Source organism: Centroberyx gerrardi, chromosome 9 (assembly GCF_048128805.1).
Source record: "Centroberyx gerrardi isolate f3 chromosome 9, fCenGer3.hap1.cur.20231027, whole genome shotgun sequence".
NCBI lineage: Eukaryota > Metazoa > Chordata > Actinopteri > Beryciformes > Berycidae > Centroberyx > Centroberyx gerrardi.
The window spans coordinates 31,328,207-31,349,626 of NC_136005.1; the positions used below are offsets into that span (position 1 = coordinate 31,328,207).

General features: G+C 41.7%; 1 protein-coding gene across 1 annotated transcript in view; it reads right to left on the reverse strand.

Moving 5' to 3' along the window:
* Positions 1 to 2,188: 2,188 nt before the first annotated feature.
* The window catches only part of LOC139924043 (desmocollin 2-like protein), a 374,665-nt gene continuing 355,433 nt past the window's right edge, over positions 2,189 to 21,420 (reverse strand). Inside the window, exon 18 of the transcript XR_013505113.1 lies at positions 2,189 to 2,200. The gene's annotated coding sequence lies outside the window, so the exon portion shown is untranslated. The remainder of the gene's footprint in view (positions 2,201 to 21,420) is intronic.

Here is a 21,420-nt window from a genome sequence, read left to right on the forward strand (position 1 = left end):
TTTACCTTGTTTTCATTTCACTGTGGTGTTTCACATTTTGAAAAATAAAGTTAAAAAAAAAGAGAAGTGATTTTCTCCAGTTAGAAAATAAATAAAATGATAACTTACCTGAATCTACTGTCAAAAACAAGTCATGTAGCTGCTGCAAGCTGTGTGTTTCAGGACTAGCCAGGCTCTCATCCACAGAATTACATCATCTCCATGTGTGCCATGTTTGCCATTACTTTCCAAGCACAGTTCCCAGTTACCCACCACGTAATTAGCAAGAGCCATCTATAGTTAGCGGATTTGATTGCAAATCCCTAACAATTTCATACCTAAAAGATGTAGCAGACAGAAATATCCTTAAGTCTGCCATTACTGCAAACTGACAATCACCAGTTGTTTGGAAACCAGAGGAGGAAAATGGCTCTGGCCTATCTTTATGTGCATAATGATTCTAGAATGAACCTGAAAACCACTTTTGCCTCAAATTTGTGCTTCCTGGATGTGAGTGGTTGAACTTTGACAGACACAAATTTCTATGCAAAACGACTCTTGTGAAAGTGTGTATTTTGTGCACCTGATTCTCACCAAAATCTCATCATTGACATGATAGATGGAGGATTTGCAGTAGCCTACATTTATTGTGAATCATTCAGGTAATTGAATTAAAATGCAAATGGATACAATTTGCACCAAATTTGGTCTTGGTATACTAAAGGCCAAAAAATAAAGGAGTTTTCCATTTGAGGCATTGAATAGGTTCTATTTTTCACATCCTTCTGTATTGTACAAACTTCAACTAGCTGCTTCTTGCCACACGGCATGTGGTCAGAATTTCCTCCAAGATTTTGAGTGGGTTGCGTTCGGACTCAAGATTCAAGTAAAAACAAATGAATGACAGCAGCATCTTGAGGCCATTCAGGCAAGGTTAGATAGAAAGCAGTTACTAGCCAGTGGAGAGCTGCAGGTTAACTGGCACAATTAACATGAAAGGTCTAGTTTTTACAAGTGCATCTCCTATCATTAAGATACCGAACCAGCGCAGTCACAGCACGCTGCGCACATGGGAGGCAGAGGCGATGGTTAAAGGGTAACTTCGGTATTTTTCAACCTGGACCCTATTTTCCCAACTTTTTGTGTCTAAGTAACTAATGGGGACAACAATTTTTGAAATTGGTCCAGTATTGAGCAAGATCGCGTCAGCCGGCAGCCGCGAAACGGGCTGCAATGTAATCCGACGGGGCAAATGTGAACCGTCAATGTACGTCCACTAAAAGTGCTTGTTGCCACTGACAGGCTCAGATTGTTATTATAAGTGTCTGACAACATTATGGAAAGGACCCTACAAAGAAATGAAACGTTTTTCTTTACCTTTTGCTTGATCCGGTCTGTTTGTTATTGTGTGTAATCAAGTCAATCTCCTATTATAATCTATATATAATGATATATTTATTTAGCCTATTATACTTATTTATTTAGACAGTCTGTATGACTTCCACCTACTCGGCCCATTACTGTCCTCTCCGGTGCTGCTGGATAAAGCCGCGTCCTCCTCATCCTCCTTCCTCGCCTTGAGAGGCTCTGACCCCGGCCTCTGTTCGCTCCTCTCCCCGCTGTGACAGTCTCTCCACCGGGACCGGTTCGCCTCGTGTGCCCGGCGGTTCCCCGGTGTGCTCTCCGTTTCGGGACCCCCTCCCTCAGTCGCCTCGAAGAACGGGTCGAAACCCGGCGGTAAGATCCCGTTCCGCCCCACCGGGGAGAGGAGTGGGGAGGGCGGCTTGGGCGCGGAGGGGCTGCCGTGGAAAGTCCGAAGGGCTCCGGCAAATGCTTGGCCGTGATAACGCTGACCTGGATAATAAACCGCCATAAACCGCGCCGCCGTACAGAAAGCAATCGTTATTGGGGTTGACGATCCGCTCCGATGAGGTTGGGAGAGTCGGGTCCCCGTGAAAAACAACTTCCTCCGGGGTGTAGAAGCAGGACGGCTGCGGGGAGGCGACGGGAGGGCTTGCCTGGTAAAGGGACCATTTCCCCGGTGGAGGACACTGCTCCCGGGGCTCGGGGTAAGTAACAGTAGCCTCGGTAGTCCGGTAATCTCCCCGCTGGATGGCCGTTATGGTCCCTGAAAGTTGTCGTGGTTTTGTCTAGAGAGTTGGACCGACTTGTTGGCCCCGGTCTCGGTTAAAAACGGTGAATTAACGGAGCCAAATTCAGACTTGGACACATAGTAGGTGCAGCTTGGTAAATACATGGTGCATTGTAGTTTACTCTTTCTATAGGCTGGTGTTGTGTTTTTTAAGCGTAGGCTTTATTGTGAAATAGGCTATAAGCCTATAAGACTTGGTTACACACAATAACAAACAGACCGGATCAAGCGAAAAGTATAGAAAAACGTTTCATTTCTCTGTAGGGTCCTCTCCATAATGTTGTCAGACACTTATAATAACAATCTGAGCCTGTCAGTGGCAAAAACAAGAACTTTTAGTGGACGTACATTGACGGTTCACATTTGCCCCGTCGGATTACATTGCAGCCCGTTTCGCGGCTGCCGGCTGACGCGATCTCGCTCAATACTGGACCAATTTCAAAAATTGTTGTCCCCATTAGTTACTTAGACACAAAAAGTTGGGAAAATAGGGTCCAGGTTGAAAAATACCGAAGTTACCCTTTAACCAGTGCTGCTGTGCAAAAAAGGAAAGCTTCCCGTAGTGGTAAAGTTCAAAGCTCTGTGAGAAAACGCTTGATCTCTCCACAAGAAAAATGATATGAAGAAAGTACATAGCATAAAACGCGTATGGTTGCATCTGCGCTGCAAAAGGGGTTTATTGCAATAACTTTTGTACATTTTAATAAACTATTCATAAGAGACTCTTTTGGAAAAGTTAATGGTGTAAACTATTTTTTAATTGATTTTCTATTTGTCAAAGGGAAAATTCCCTCCCCAGGGGCAACCAGTCCTTGTGGTAGTGTTTATTCCACAGAAAATCCTCATTAATTTTTTCTGTCCCTATGGAGAAGTCGAACCTTTCTGTACATGTAAATTAATTGTTTACCAGACTGCAGTATGGATAAATTAAAATACTTATTCAAATAAGAGAGGATAAAGCAGTCCAAGCAGTGACATAATCCATGCATATTCATCCATATAGGGTTCACCCTAACCAGCAACCTGTCTGTAACTACACATGTGTATTATATATGCTCAATTTTGATTAGTACACATTATTAAGTTGTATAGTAAAAGAATAAAAAATGATTTAGTACTTTTAAAATCTATTGAAAATACTCTAATTACACTAAAACATTTTAATTGGTAAAATAAAACATTTTCAATTTTATATTGCCTTTTCCATACTGTAACAAAGGCGCACTTAGTTACCAATACTTTGCACTACTTGCACATTTATATGGTACAACTGGTTTATTGCATAGTTTGCACAGTGACATTTGCACAGCATTAATAATTGCACCAGTCATGATTTAAAGTATTTTATTGAATATATTTTACTAAACATTTTAAGTTGTTTGAGTTAGCTAATCTTATCTTGCTGGAGCAGTTACTCAGCGTGGGCATAGATTAAAGCTCCACCTGAAGAAGGAAACAAACAATGTAGTTAACCTGACATGAAATGGGTTTTCACTGTTTGGTTAAATGCCATGATTTGGTATGGGCTAAGTGCAATACTTCTAAGTGCAATATATATATCCAAGTGTAATACTACACTGGTGCAATGTGAAAGGTTTTAATTGTTTGGTTTTGCAATCACTTACCTGTGCTGTCTTGTCTGTTCCAGGGTGTTTGGGCAAAGGAGTTCCCCGGGGTGTCTGAGCACCTATATATAGTTCCAGGAGTGACCATGTGATAGGATAGCAGAGGGGGGTGTTGTGTTTGTTTGGACTAAATGTATATTGTTTATATGTTGCAATATTTATTACTTTGTTTGAGAGCAGCATCTGTTTTACTGTATGTAGTCGATAGACAGATAGGATGGTATTTTAAAGGGGAAGTATATTGTATTGTTGAATGTCATTGTTAAGTGTCCCCTGTTGTTGGTAGAATCCAGGTTAATTACCTATGACAGGGTATATAAGGCTGCCAGTGTACATCTGACTCTACTGTTGGTATGACCTTGAAGAGCTGCTCACAGCCATGCTCCTCTCATTTTAGCGAGCCAGTTTTGTTGCTGACTTTGTATGTCATTTTTTGTGGGTGAATAAACACTTTGTTGGTTGCACTGTACCACCACCTCTTTTGCTGCTAATCGGGTCAAGCCTAACACATACAGAACAACAGTTTTCATCCCTCTTCAATTGTAGCACATTAGATAAGCTCCAAATCAGTGAATGGGTGACAGTTGTGTATTGTATTTTGACTATTTTCATTATCATTCCACTATCACTCATATTATTACATAATAGGGAATTGGAATTGTCAACCTTCCTGTTAATATAATAATATCCCATTATTCAAATGTATTAATGGTAGGTAACTATTGTCACTTAAGTAGTAAATGTATTAAGTTAAAAGGATTATTAGCTGTAGATTGATGTTTCAATAAGGCTGTATTACAATAATGGGAAGTTATCACATATATGTAAACGTCATAACAATTAGAATAACCTGGTGAGGTTCATACTCAGATTATGGTATCATCAGTAAATTTCTAGGGCTGAACTGTAGGCTGGCATTCTTGATTCGTCAGTCATTCATTATAGTGAAAACTATAATTTCCTAAAATTGGGGGTTATTTGTCAGGAGCATCAAGAAGATCTCACAGTTAACTATTTGGGATCATCATTTGTTTCCTCTGTATTGCTCAGTGAAAGAGGATGGATATTCTGTTAACTGGTTTATTCATGCTAACAGGAAGACTCAGTCACAGGGTATCAAAGGCTCATGGAAACAGCTTAACCTGAATCTAACCTTAACCAGTGTAAGGACAATAGCCGATAGTGATGTGCGGATTGCAGTTATATCCGCGGGCACCACGGTTAATCCGCGGATTGGGCGGGTCGGGTCATAAAAATTAACATTCTGATTAATAGCGGATGGGTGGGTGAAATAATACATCATTAATGAGGAAAATATTGTTTATTTATTTAAAACCAGCCTACTTAAGTGTAATATGTTACCATATCATCACGCTTATATATATCCCACTGAGAAATAATGGTAATGTGTGATCGGATGCGCATAAAAAAAAATAAAAAAATGTTGAGTTCATTAAATACCTGCAGTGATCTCACCGCAGCAGAAAAAATAAGTGCGTCTCCCCATTAAGAGAGACGCTGTGTAGACACTAATAACAATTATTTCTATTATACAAGAGAGAAACGGGACCGCAGCATAAATATGAAACTGTATTGCAAAGGCACAGTTCACCATGGAAACATTTAATTACTGAAAGCAGCCTCTCTAATCTTTAAAGTAAATCGTTAAAGAAAACACTCATACATCAATACAACAAACACACAATAAAGAAATCACACAGAAAGCTTGTGCTGCTCGACATAATTTAAAAGGCAATATGGAGGTGGAGTGAAATGTCCATGCGGGTGCGGGGCGGGTGCAGGTCTATAAATCGTAGAAAATAATTCGTTCGGGTGGGTGGCGGGTGGATGATTTATGCGTACATGCGGATTCGGATGGCGTCAGAGCCGATCCGCACATCACTAATAGCCGAGTTACTCGGCGAAACAGCCATTATCAGCTCATCAAGGAGGCAAAACACAACTTAACCACACTAAATTTGAAAGATTTGTATTCGTCTGCAGCAACCAGTACACTCAACTAGATGCGATCAAAGATATTTTCTAGACGTCTTCTTGCACTGCTACAGTGTACAAAAAGGCTTTAGCGACATGAGAGTAGGCCATAATGGGCCTGGGGCAAGAAGATCTACCCCTGCCACCCCCATGGCTGTTGATAATGTGTATTCTGTAGTGGCTTTATGTATGGGGGAGGGGGGGTTACTATTTAATCATGAAGAGAGCGGCTCTTCTTGTGGGCCAAGGTACAATTGCGTTGCCTTCATCCGTCATATCTCCGCGCCAGTGTGCTAAATTAGACAGACAGTTCTTTGTCACCCGTCCCATTGCCACCAACCAGGTTCTCCACCTCAGATCAAAGATGCTCCCGCTGCCCCGTCACATCGGTGCAGGGAAATTATTTATCACTTAACCGCATGGAACATCTTTTTACGCAATCTTATTCAGCCTGATGTGTTTGCCCTCCGTGCTGAAGTGAGCGTCTTTTAATTTTCTCAAGCTGTCTCATCCATTACAGCGTGGAAATGGAATCAGGATGCAGCCACTGAGCTATTGTTAGCCCCCACCCCCCACCCCCACCCCAACCCATCACCTGCATGAGATACAGAGAGCGGAAACGTGGGTGTCGAACACTGAAATTATCCCCGCGATGGAAATCTACTCAATTTTGTATTTGCTTGTTTGTCTTCACGCAGAAGAAACACATATTATATACTTGTTCCCGAAGACAAGCTCTCACGCCTGTTTCCAATACACTTACTATACAATGCAGCAAATCAACAGGATAAAAAAAAAAAAAAAAAAAGCCTGGGCCGCGCTGCAGATGAGTGTCTGTTTTGTGTAATAAGACAGGGTCTGTTTGTGGTAGAAGTGCTAACAATGTATGGCGTTGCGCCACAGACTCCCACCCACATCCAGCCTCTCTATCGCTGACACACTGTGTGAACATGATTAAAACCTCTTTCTCATAGATACTGCCCCCCCCCCCCATCTCCAGCCTTCCGCCTGAAGGCTTGTATATGAGTGGGTGTCTGCATGTGCGGATTGCCACACTATAGGCTTCAAGTTGTAGAAATAGACAAAAGACAAGTGTCCTTTCAAGCCATTAGCATACAGAGCTCACCATTAACCCTTTAACCACACAAAGGCCTATGAACTAATCAAGGAAAAGCCATTGTTTGCATTTCATCCTTTTTATTCAGGGCTCTATGCATTCCAGCAGTGGGGATGAAGGTACTATAAGCAGAGTCTGAAATGTCTATTCACAAACATGGCTGCCGTACCTCCGCAGGGTATAGCTTGTATAGGTTCTCACCATTGCCAGCAAAAGGCAACATTCTGTCTCCCGTAACTCTGTCAATGATCACTTATTTTGTGTTTCAACATAATGTATAACACAATACAGGTGTTGTCACTGACATATGTTTCTGTTTCTGTTGTCAGATGACTGCACTGCAACTATAAGGAAAGTGATTTGATCGAGGGTCACACAATGCTAACAGTACAGAAATGACTGTTAGCCTTGGTTAGCTAGTTAGCATTTTGTGACCCTCGATCACAGTTACTTGCGCAGTGACAACAGAAACAGAACCATATGTCAGTGACAACACCTGTATTGTGTTATATATTATGTTGAAACACAAAATAAGTGATCACAGACAGAATTATGGGTGACAGAATGTTGGCTTTTTAACATTGCTGCCAATGGTGAGAACCAATACCCTGTGGAAGCACGGCAGCCATGTTTGTGAAAGGGGCCTGTTATATACAGTCCATGGTCTTTGCCTTCTCAAACTCTGTCCCTGCTGGCCACCAAACACTCTTTCTGACTGTAAGCCATTCAAACGGAAGCAAAACAACAGCTCTGTATCAAACCTGCACTTGATTGGCTGCCTGTTTCGCTGCTCTACACAAAACGGTAGCGTCTAAATTTCCCAGATGGTTAACTAGTTTAATGTTGGTTGAAACTTAACGCTATTCCCATGTTGCTGATGACTCTCAATCTCTTCTCAACCTGTTTTAATGAATGCTTCACCTTGTACCTGATTCTATACGCACAGAATAGCATTGAAAACATGTAGGATGACATATTTAGATGAAAAATGTATATTCATTCTTGGCAGACCACGTTTTTCAGTTTACCAGCCCTTGGCAGCTGCCAAAAAGTCGATTTCGGACACTGTGTGTAACTCTACATGAAACGGGGTCCTGTTTTCACATTGTCTTCAATCCATGCTCTATCTCTATATATGACATGGCTTGTCTCACTATTATTGTCACACCAACTGACAGTAGCTAAGCCCCCCCCTTATCGCCAGCTGGCTTAGAAAAACATCCTCTCCACAATCATCAAGCACATCCTCCTGGAATGATTGTCTGAGGGAGAATGAGTAAAACAAAAGATTGGCTGGTGCCTCTCAGTCAATAATAGCTAACGCTGTCAAGGAGGAACTAATTTGATGCACAGATGCTCTGCTTGTACGTGTAGATTCCCGCAAACACTCAGGAACATAATGTGCCCTTAAACAAAGTGCTAATTCTGCCGTCTTGGCGGGCACCCTCCGAGTTTAGCTCGTGTTCCCGCCTAAACAACTTGAGCTCTCTTAAAAGTCAACCCCAGTTTTACCTCAGGGGCCCATTTCGCCAACTGTTCCTCCATATTTATGAGGTGTAAAACAAGAGATCTCACCGCGAGCCATGAAACAAAGTTCTAAAACACACTGGCAGGTTCCTCAAGAGCTTCTGATGCAGATCACTTGCTGCAGGGCAGGTTTTGGGGCAGGGCATGCTATTACCTGACTCTAAAGAAGTAACTGATCTATGGTGGAGTATATCTCCGTGCATGGTCGTTGTGCATACGTGCATGCATGCGTGTGTTGTGCATATGTGTGCTGAAGGGCAGCTGGGCTTTCATACTGCAAGTGTGAAGGGCATAAAGTGTGTGGGAACCAGTGAGTGCTAACACACTCCCTGGCTCACATGGTCGGGGTCGACAAACGCGCGCACACACACACACACACACACAAGAACGAACAAAAATCAATTCTATTTTCAGAAAACCATTCATTTATGTTCTTCTTTCCCTTTAAAGACCCCATTGTCATACAATTTACATCAGTTTGAAACTACTGTATACCATGAATTTAGGTCATGAAGACTAATATCAGGCTAAAAAGATGCATAAACTCGATTATACAAATAAAATGATGGGTAAACTGAGGTAAACTACAGTGGTCTAAGGTGCATACCATGTAACTGCAACGTCTCGCCCAATCTTTCCTGAATCTCTTCAAAATGCCCAAAATACACTGTAAAAAAAGGTATAGTACCATAAAGACCACTAGCATATTAAACAGTACATTTGTGAAAAGTGTACCTTTGGGTGTAGAAAGGCAGGGATGGAAAGAGTACAAAAAAAATCTACTCAAGTAGAAGTACTGTTAGTTTGATGAAATTTTACTTAAGTAGAAGAATTACTGGTGTAAAAATCTACTTGAGTAAAAGTAAAAAGTAGCTCATTTACAATGTACTCAGAGTAAAAGTTACTTAGTTACTTTTTTTTTTGGGGGGGGGGGGGGGGGGGGGGTGGTTGTTATATCATCTCTCCCATGCAATAAAAAAGTACAAAAACATATATAAAGCTCAAACTAGGTTCTTTTTTTTATTAAAGAACACCTTTGCAAAATAAAGTGCATAAACAGAGTCAAACATGTCAATTCAATTATGAGAGGTAATAGTGCTTGTGTCAGTACAGACCATCCCATAAAACATTTTCCAGTAACACAACCATTCCTATCTTCAGGTATATCTGTAAGCAAGAAATGTGTGTGTGTTATCTAAACAAATCTAAAAGACAAAACATTCTGGATGTCAAAAACTTCGTATGCATCTATGAATGTAAACAATTCTAACTCTGTATGTTTAATGAACACATGACATTGATTATTTATACAATGATGAAAACAAATTTTGTTCACAGAGGAAACATCCATCAAAGCTGAAGGCCTGATATCACTGTGCTCTCGGTGTGCGGCTGTTGCAAAACTACACCATTTATGTATACAGTACTGCACTGTATGCATGTTAGGGCTAGGCGATGGGAAAGGGGGGGTATCACAATATTCAGAAGGACTTTTTTGATATTGATATACAGTATATAGATATCTGCTTAGCTATGGAAAATCACATGTTTAAAGGCAAGTTCAGAATTTTGGACCCCTAGCCCTATTTCCTACTTACCAATGATGTTGTCGATTAGTAGAGTCCTTTCTCTGGACAATCCATGCTGTTCTTCATACTGGATACCCGCAGCTCAGGCTAGTTACCCACAAACCAATGCAAAGTAAGTCAATGGGGCCACTCTCCAGTCTGTACAAGCCCTGAAATAAACGCTGAAACCTACTCCACAGTGCACCCAAAGTATGTTTCAACATTTATTTCAGGGCTTGTACAGATTGGAGAGTGGCCCCGTTGACTTTGTGTAATGCAGTTGAAACCACGTTGTAGTAGCCCCTTGGATAAACTCACTCCTAAATTAAATACCTCCACTTCGCTACCTGAATTGGATCCTTTTCAGGTGGTGGACTGGATAAGTCCATGGTATTAACTTGCGTGGTCAAGTGCTGCTTGTGAGCGGAGGGTTGGCAGTTCGAGGCCAGGTCGGTGACAAGTGCCCAGTGCAAAGTGCCTGCCAGTAGCTAGTAACCACCTGCTATATTTGCATTGGTTTGAAGCTAACTAGCCAGAGCTGCAGGTATCCAGTATGAAGAACAGCATGGATTGTGCTGAGAAAGGACTCTACCGATCGACAACATCATTGATAAGTAGGAAATAGGGCCAGGGGTCCAAAATTCTGAACTGACCCTTTAAGATAATCTAATCAATGTTCATCATAGTGGAGTGCTTGGTGATGGGTAGTGTGGTACAGTATCGAAATTAATCTGTCATTTCCAGTTAACCTTCTCAAATATTTCTGAAATCATTGTTGTGAGAAATCTGACATAATATCTACGTTTTAGCATTAATTTAGACAACAAAATGTGTATCACGATTCATTACATCAAAAAATCCCACAATACGGTAATACAGACAGAAGATAAATGGTATATATCGGTATATTGCCCTGCCCTAATCTATGTCCAGATTACAGTTCCTCTTTTTATTTAATCTTTAGACCATTACTCTCGTTTGAGCTGGAGCTGGTTTTCAAAATTAGTAGAGTTCATCCTAGCTCGCTTTGCAGTGAACAGCAGTCCAGCACAGCTGAAGAGGCGCTCACAGGCGGCAGAGGCAGGCAGGCCAGTGTTGAGTTTGAGAGACAGTTTTTTGATGTAAGGAAGTGAGTTCAGTAGATCCATCTTGTCTGAGACACAGGCAAGGTACCCATCCAGCTCCCCTGTACCTTGTGACTTTCTGGACTTCAGTGACGAGAAGAAATCCTCTTCATCTGATGAGTGTTGGCCGACTTGCTCCATCTCATCCTCTGTCATTTGGTCAAGGTGATGTTTCACATAGGCCAAACCTGTAAAGTGACAAATACACACACAACACATAGAGTATATCTGACATTTAGGCTTTAATTTATGTGGCAACATAATTCATCATAATGTTGACATTACAATAACCAAAATGCTTTCCATACTTATGTAGACAGGCTCATTATATTATTGCATGTATGATATTGTACTGAGTAGGAACACAGTGGACAGCATTGGGATTAATAATAAATAATAATAAAAATATGAACAACAATATTATTAAGCAATAATATTAAGTAATGAAATCATACCTGCTTCTGTGACATTAGCTTTCTCAGTCTAAGTGGTGTTGAACTTTGGCAGAAGGATTGCTGCAGCTATCAGTTCAGGGTCTTCCATGATCCCACCAAAGCGCTTTTGGTGGGATTGCAGTTCGTTTGATCCTGCATATAAGATTAATGAATGAGAAACATTCACCAATATAATGCCTATTTGGCAACAGACAAATTGATGGATATTACTTCTACCTTTATTTTGTTCAGAATAAAGACTTATTGTACTGTACCCCAATTTGTGACAGTGTATAGGTTATGTTATTTCAGACACAAACACAATGATATATTGCAAGCAGCTACTCCCATTTGTGTCATAGTATTCAGTAGGGATGGGACGATATTCTTATCTCACAATACGATTCAATATGCAATATGGTGTTCACGATTCAATTCAACCACGATACAATGTAATAAATAAAAGTTCAGTGACTGCAGAATTATGTTTACTTCTGAGCCACAAATCTTTCTAGCGATGGCATTAGCTTGCCAGAATGTAAACAACAATTACAAAGTGCAAATAATATAATTTGGATGGAGAGCTTGTGAAATTGTGATGGGCAAGCCGTCTCATTTGTGATTAATACAGCAGAATAAAACGGAGCTAATATTGCAATTCATTTTTCTGCCCCACGATACGTATTGTTGCATTTTTGTATCGTGATATTTTGAGTTTCAATACATCGTCCAATCCCTAGTATTCATCTAATGTTTGCTAGTTTTCATTATGCGTCCTTAGAACTAGCTGGTGCACAAATACATGGGGGTGAGTTGTCCTTCAACAGAGATTCTTGGGCATTATCAGGTGGCGATGATACAGGGAATTGAACCAGCACCTTTTCGACTAATCTTGGGCCTCCCAAAGCAATTGGAGTATTCATAGGGACGTATTGATTCAGTGGAAATTGGACGCCAGAACGGCTCCCAGTGCCATATGGGCAGGACAGATGTAGGTGCCACCACCAAGGGATATGAGCTATTCACATGGCACCAGCTCCTCTTTCTCTCCCTTTCTTGCTCCTCTTTCAGTCTCTCTCTCTCTGTCTCTCTCTTACTCCATCCTTCCTGGCTGTGAAGTCTGAGCTTTAGCAGAGAGAGAAGATGGGGGGGGGGGGGGGGGGGGGGGGGGGGTGGGGGAGAAAAATCTACTCAGGTGAATTATTCATCAGAAGTCTTGCAACAAGGAGACGAGCTGAAAGTCGGTACCACGTGGCCCAACAACAACTTAAAAAACTGGGATAATATTTGTCAAGATCAAAGTGACGCTAGCCAAATTATAATTGATGACACTAAAGGCGGTGACATTGCTCTGCTTAATGATCAAAGACAGCCTAACAAGCAGTGCAATCAGTCAGGGCCGGCTGCCACGCAAAGCTGTTCCAGTACGCTGGGTTGGGGCATTGCGGGGTAGAAGCCAGCATTCAAGGTGCTGTATAGTGACACAGACATCCAGGCATTTCTTCACACTTAGTTTCTCTTTGTTTTAGCACCAGGAAGAAGGTCTGGCATACCCGAAGTCATTTGTACAGGGGGGGATAAAGGCCGAAAAGACGTCCGGAGAGGGTTTGTATTTCTCCAAAACCGTCCCAATAATCTCGGGAGATGCTCAAACCCGGCGGTGGATAGGTGTTGCCTCTTATAGTAGCTGGTAGTTGTTCTCTGTTACATGTGAGACCCAGAGAACTGAAGCAGAAGAGAGGTGAGGTTGAAGGAAAAGCCAATCAGAGTTGACCGTCCACCAGCTTTGTTTTGGCACTGCAAGATAAGATAAGATGAAATGAAAGTTTGTGAGGAAATTGGGTCGTTGCAGCAGCAAATAGTAAGAGGATACAGCAGGGGGAAAAAAAGAAAAATTAGAATATAAGCACAAAAACAGTATGAAATAAGAAATAACGTGGTAAAAATCATAAAAACAATAAAAAATAGAGCCATAAAATAGAATATAAACAGTTGCGGGGTTGGATCACTGCTGGGAAAAACAAAAAATAGAATATAAGCACAAAAATAGACTATGAAATAGGAAATAAAATGGTAAAAATGACCAAAACAACAAAAATAAAGGCATAAAATAGAATATAAACAATTGTGGGGTTGGACCGCTGCCACACATGAGAAACAGAGGGATGAAGGGGAAGATTGTGTTGGTTGGTTAAGGGGAAAAAAACACTATTACACTACTAACAAATCCACTATTCCCACATGAAGATTCCTCCTGGTGCCACCGGCTACATGCTGCCACAGAGCAGTGGCCACCGGGGCCAGCATGAGGGCCAGCATATGCCGCGCAGCAGGGTCATCTGGGAGCTCCAGACCTTGGCTCGGCACCAGGCTTCATTACCGTGGAAACGTCAGCCGGGGCAGAGGGGCGAGGCTGCAAACAGCTCGCTGTCAAGGCTGAGCGGCTCTGAGATCCACTCGGCCCGAATCTCTCACATCAAACGAGCCTGTATTCTGTTTTTCGCGGCCACAAACTTTCATTCCGCCTCAAAAAAAAAAAAAGATGAAATTGTCTGTGAAAAGTCTGAAGCTGGAGATGGCAATCGGAAGGAGGTTCCCAAGAGGGTTCTGTTAGAGAGAATTAGGTTAATATCACTCCGCCATTGATTTTCTCAGGACGCTTGTTATCAATGTTTAAACAGCATTTTACAGGCAGACGTCGATTTTTTTTTTTAAATCGGGAAAAAGCGTGGAAACTAGATTATGCGTTCCTGTCTTCTCTCTGCATGAAGGAATTCTTCATGCATTGGGAGGAAAAGCATCCCACAAAATGTCATGTTTTATTCAGGGCCATTTCTCTTCATCATTTAAAAAAAAAATCAGAATCTAGTTCCAAAATTTGAAATGTACCTTCATGACATGTCTGGGCTGCGACTGAACTTTGACATTTTGTTGATTTTCCCTGGTTGCGCCGGTGCATACAGCCTAAGCTGGAGTGTGTTTGTATGCAGCAGTGAGGTACTTTGATTAGCATAGCGGCTAAAGCTGGAGGGGTGGGGGTAGGGGTGCGGGGTGGTGGGGGTCAGATTTACATTCTTGCTCGCGGTCAGACAGAATTTCAACTCAGAGTCAAAAGGTCACACTTTAGTGGCAGAGTTGAAGATGAAGCTTTCGCAACTCAAGCAGGGTCGGCATTTGACATATACACCGTTCCCGTCGAATCACTTTCAGAGCAGTTCATTCCTTGAAAATTAAAAAATGGAAAAACTTTTGGCATTAGAATGCTGTCCAATCTAACATGGATTAACAAAATAAATGTTCTATTATTAGCAAATCAACTACCATTTCTGTTTACATTTTGAATTGATAATTGAAAGTGAATGGACTCCAACCCTACACTGCTCTGTTCTTGTTCAGCACTACAGAGAGCTGAATGTTCATACGGTTTAAAGACACACTGTAATCACCATTAAATCACACATTATGCTCTACATGATGTGATGACACAACACAAGGAATACAGTGAAATATGTTAAACAGCTGTATGCTCTACAGTTAAACACGAGGCTGGATCTAGTTTAATATGCAACATATGTTCAGTGATTTGACAATCAGCTATTGCATACACTTTAGGGTGTTTAGCCTCCCTACCATGAGTGAATTCTACACAGTAAGCAAGGGTGAAGCTGATTGTAAATGATAATAATGGCCAAAGGTGAGGACTCTATGATTTGTGACTTTGACTCAGGTTGGTTTTAGTCGCAAACAGGGCCGGATTAACCAATAACAGAGCCCCTGGGCACACATATTCTTTTGGGCCCCCCTCCTCCACCCACACATCATATCTCAAGATACGAGCCTGTTCACAAACAATACAAATGTAAACCTTTGACAGGTTCAAAGTAATCTGAAACTCATTTTTTGCTATTACAAACTGCTATTCCTCTAGAGCTGGCTTATTCAATTTGAGAGTAATAACATTTGCCCAACAAAGCAAGCTTTAGTTTTAGGTGGTGGGGCTTCCCTTTGTTTACATTTGGATTGCAGGTTGTGGCTTTAAAGAGGCATGGTGACAACTGGTAGGGGAATGAAGGACCAAGAAAATTGTTAAATGTTGAAATTTGTTGAAAAGGTTTGACTCTGTCTGTACCTAGGGACTCAGAATATTTTGGGGCCTCTGGTGGTCTGTGGCCCTGGTGCATGTGCCCTGCATGCCCGGTCGGTAATACAGGCATAGTCACAAATTTAATAGTTTTATGATGCCTTCAAGTGTTGCGCACATGAACAACCCAACAAAGTATTTACCACTTTGTAACGTTGGGATTTGCTATGATACCTGAGTTGCAGAAATGTGATATTTAGCATGGGAGTTGAGTCAACAACAGATGGTAAAAGTGATGCATTTTGTTATTATATGCTATTGTTGAAAACAATTTGCATTGCTGTACGTTTCTATTTTGTTGTTGTTATAATATGTTGTCACATATTGTGCATATGCATACGTTGTGTTGAAGAGAGAACAACTACATCCAGTATTGCTCCTCGAGTTGAATTATATTGTTACAAAAGATGTGACATGTAAAAATGTAATACACAACAACCACCACCACCAAAATCTACTTGGATCCACTTTGTTATTATTTCCAACTCAAAGCACTTGATTGCGTGACAAGTTATACTTATGATTTCAGCACTTGGAAGTAGGAGCTTACAATGAGCACTTGAAGGCAGTATTTGACTTATTGGGAACATCAGGAAATAACTTGCAACGTGACTTTAGGAAAAATCCAATAGCTGTTTTTAACAGTGTATAAGTGTTAAAGCACTTATACATTTAAATTCAGCATGCATAACTTGAGACTTACTTGTGACATGGATCTATGATTTGATGTGACGCGCCACAATATCTATTTTTCTCAACAGTATATTATGCATTGTTGATTGCATTCTGCTCCATTATGCTGCCTCACAACAGCTCACACAGCTACAAAGTACTGACAGGTAGTCAAAATAAAATGTTGTTAATTGTCTTCAGTAAGTGTATCTCATTCCCCAAACCACATAACATAGTTAGCACCGAGAGAGTAATGTGAGCAGCAACGCAGATTGGCCAATCAGATGCTACTGCTATAGAATAGGAATATAATGTAGGTGATCTAGGAATATATTTACATTGCTACAGTAGGCTGATACGGACTCTACAGTTTATATGGGTTGTCTACACACACCTTTTTTTTGGCCAGAGGCCTGAACTACCCTCTAAATCAGAGATTCTCAACCTTTTTCATATCAAGGACCCCAAGTTTAGTCCACATTAGAGCCATAGACCTCCATTTGATGAGATTCTGTCTCTGGGACTCAAATCTGAGAATATTTTTATTGTTAGATACGATTTTGTCCAGAATTCCATGAGATAACAGAGAAACTATGATCAAAACAGTCATTCTTCTACATTCTCTAATTGTGTTAACTTCTTGTAAATGAAATAATGCTGAAGCTTAACATTTCATCAATGTGCTGGGGACTCCCTGGAACCCCCTCAAGGACCCCTGGTGGTCTCCAGACCCCACGTTGAGAACCACTGCTCTAAATCACACCTTTTCACTTTCATTTGGATATAGTATCCAGCAAAATCAAGGTAAAAACAAAAGACCACTCATTTCTGACTCATTCTGACATCTTGGTTGCATAAGTGTGTTGCTATTTTCTTTAACTTCATGGAGATTTTGGAGTTATGCACAAGGATCCTAAAGCAATCAGGTTATGTTCTTCTGTGGGACTAATTCATTTTAGGTGACTGATTCCATTTTTAAGCAGGTACTCAGTAATGTGTAGCAGATTTTCCCAACTGACCCTGACGCTTCATCCTCAGCGTTTCAACCGATCTGAACTCACATGGCTCTGCCTGGACCAAAGTGACTGTGGCGCCGTCCCGACGCCTGGTTAAAGGTATGATGGATTCAAATGGCCACTAAAATGTCAGTCAAAACATTACTACAGCCACTCCGCATGACTCTTTTGTAAAATGAAGTGAAATAATATTAGGTTTTTGTTTTTTTTGGGGGGGGGGGCTTTGAGTGCGGCTTAAGATGAATCGGAATGGAAACGACTGGAGAGAGGGTTGATGAATCATTCATGAGAGTGAGATGGGCCCAAAGCTGAAGACAAACTTAGACTATACCCCCGCCCCTACCCCCCCTCCCCTCGACCCCCCCTCCCACCCCCCACCCGCCCCCCACCCACCCCCTGCCGTTCCTGCAAGGCGAGGCAAGGCTGCGACGCAAATGTGTGTGATTTCTCCGTAATTGGCTGCCTCTGTTGTCGTCTGTTTAAGAGCCCCAGTGGGAGGCCACCTCTGATCATCTGAAGTGTCCCTCACTCGCTTTCACCTCGCTTCCCCTCCCCATTCTCTCTCTTTCATCCCTCCAACCTTTCTCTTTTCTTTCTTTTTCCCTCTCATCTCTTCCTCCCGTTGGCCCGTACAGTTCCCTTTGCCAGGCTAGAACAAGGGATCGCGCGTCTCCCGGAGGAGATACTTCTCATCTGGTCTTTCGCCCACATGCGGCCTTCTGAGGAGACGACTAAAGGGGTCAATGGGCACGTTTACTTGCGCACCGACACTCTTGACTACTTTGCATAGTCAACTTAAAGCTGCACTAGGCGAGATTTTGTAAAAGTACAGCCGTTTCATCAGTCGAAACCACAAAGTGGAGCTGCAACAGAGAAGAGCGTCTCATCCCTACTAATTGAGATGCTGTAGATCCTACCCTGTTTGCCCAAATTAACTTCTGGCGTTGATATGGGCACTGGTGGGAAATCTTCTCCACACGGGAAGCAATGAATCCAAATTTAAGAGTGAAATCCCAAAGAGTCTCCTAAACAGCAGGAGAGAAAGCTGGACTCACCAACATTAGATCTTTCCCTCTCTCGTCCCTTTGGTTTCCTTTGGTATAAAGCATCACAGACCGACCGGGTCTGTGGCAGTTTACTGGATCAAAGGATTTCTGGGTATTGCAGGTCAAAATTTTCAGTTACCTGAAAATTTGTTACAGTTACCTTTCACTGCCATTTGGAGTCGCCAACATGCTAAGTTGCCTGGTGCAGCTTTAAGGCAATATTTCGATTCAAATGCTTACATGATTTGAAGTACCGCGATTTCTCTAACAACCCAGTGTACATGGATTGATTTAATAAACAGTTTCAAGCCCTAAAGAACCAGCTGTCCCAGCACTTTCTCTCCTGTCGGAGCATTTTTGTTCCGTCTTCAGGTTTTTCAAGTTATTAGAGAACACCTTAACAAGAGAGTTCTTACCCACAATCCTGTCTGTATGTGTGTTTTTTGCCTAAATGTTATTTTTTATTTTAGATTAATTCACAGATGACAGTAGAGAGAAACCGGAAATATTGGGGGATGACATGCAACAAGGGCCCCAGTCAGGGTTTGAACCCAGGACAGATGGTATGCACCTTAGCCAACTGAGCCACCAGGGTAACCCCTTGTCTTCATATGATTATGTGTATAGGTTCATATGTGTATGTTTATGTCTACGCTCCATAATGCACATAGTACAGCTAATACAAAAGGACACATAAGCGGAAAGATGTCAGCTTATTGTTAACCAGGAACTTACAGATGGCTGGAGAGGGGAGGAACACCACTTATGATTCATTGGCTACATATTGCCAGTTCATGCAGAAACATCATATCTAAAGTTTTACCATTTTGATGGTAGGAACATATAAGCCTTTCATACACTTCAATATAGAAGGTTTCTGCAGGGCATTGACCATGTATTGGTTCTAGTTCTTCTATACAGTGTATTTATTATGTCCCAAAGAGGAGTCTAATACATGTAATCCTGCCAGCACTCCTTAGGGGCATGTAGAGTATTATTGAATATTATTGCATGGCTTTGTTGAATGCATTTTCCCTTACTTATCTGGCCCAATGCCCCATAACACAGGACCACACTCTAACTGTTCATCTGAGCAGTACAGACATGAAACATTAAGGTTTTAGAATGCTGCCCAACTGTACACTATTTACATACCAAAGGCTGGTTTCGAAACATGCACCTATGCATGTATAATCTCTCTCTCTCTCTCTCTCTCTCTCTCACATACACACACACACACACACACACACACACACACACACACACTCACCTACCTGTATTTTGTTTCTCTAATTACCGCCTGGTGTTGACATCTACATTTATTAGCATCAATTACTGTACACAATAGTCCTTGTTAGATCACATTTACAGTTCATTTAGAGAAATTCAACTCATGTTAAAGCAGCCATAAAACAACTGGCTTTAATCAGGAAACACAAACTCTGTCAGGAGGGAAAAGAAGTTGAAAGAGGACAGATTGTAGGTGTTGTACGTTTTTTGTTTTTCTTGTTTGTGTGTTTCTGTGTGCCGCGTGCCTGTCGTCAGTTTCTGTGGATGCGTTCACTCTGGTCCAATTACACAATGTCACTGTCAGTCAAATGTTCCCCACCCTCAGAAGGTGGCCATTCATGTGCTCACCATGTTTGGTTCCACATATCGATGTGAGTCTGGATTTTCTACGATGAACATTGTGAAAAACTCCTTCCGCAGCAGTTTGACTAATGAACACTTGGGTCAGTGCCTCCGCCTGGCAATCACACCTTTTGTGCCCAGGTTCAAGGCACTGGTTACAGGCAAACTGTGCCATTTCTTCCACTGATTCAAGCCACCATACTGTACTATTGAATGTGTGAACTTAGTTATGTTTAAGTTATGTTATGGACAAGTTATGGACGTTGATTTATGCCGGTGCGTTTTACTGGCATTGTTCCGAACCATTGAACTTGTGTAAAATTCATAAGTGGACCTATAATAAAAAAGTTTGAGTACCCCTGTCCTAAAGTGTCTCCTAAACAGCAGTGAAAGGTGGACTTATTAATGATAGTTGAACCTCTTACAGGATTTCTGGGTAATCCTCAAAATTCAAACAGTTAGCTCTCGCTGCCACTTGGGGCCGCCAACGTGCACAGTTGCCAATTCCAGGTTCAACATAGTCAATTTGTTTGCTTAAAAATTAAATGATGTTGGGGCATCCTGGTGGCTCAGTGGTCTAAGGCGCATACCACATAACTGTGACGCCCTAGGTTCAAATCCTCCCAATCTTTCCTGAAAGAAAAAAATTTATGATGTCCTCCCTTGGAACCCTGTGTACTACACCACAGTGGCAAAGTAGGTTACCTGCTGTAGGTTAAGTACCTAAGCCTCGTGGCCCAAGCATGTAGTTATTTTAAATTATGGGCTCTATCTTCGCGAATCAATGGTGCAGTCGATGTAGTCAAAGGCGCACCGTGCGTAGCGACTGATTTTTAGTAATTTTGTTGCTAGGGCCTGGCTTCAATCATGACCAATCAAATCAACACTCAGACGGCTCAGACTGTTATCACGGGAGTGCGCAGCAACTGCTGTGACTTTACTACGACTTTGAAAATGTATGTCTAAAACTGTGAAATCGCTTCAAATATTGTCTAGTGTAAGGTCAGCATAAGTTATTCATCAAAATGAAAATGTTTGTCAGATAGATGCTTTATATGCCATGACTTGAATGAGCAGCCAAACAAACCATAACGTTTTTAAGGCTCATTTGTTTTAAGGCTAACATTATGAATTCCTTTTTGCTGTTAAGGTGTGAAGCTCCTCAACAAAGGCAGTTATCACTGGCATTGCCTCCTCTTACTGTTGAGCCACTTCAGGCTGTGGGATATGTCTCATCTTCCTTGCTATCACAGTTGGACTCAGTTTTGTGGGTCTCTGAAATTAATTAGACAGAAATGGAGTCAACCGTGTGTAAACGTGCACGGGCGCATATTAACTAAACCAGGAGACCAGAGGCAATAAAAGAGAGCTGCTGCACCCCCTGCCTCCCTA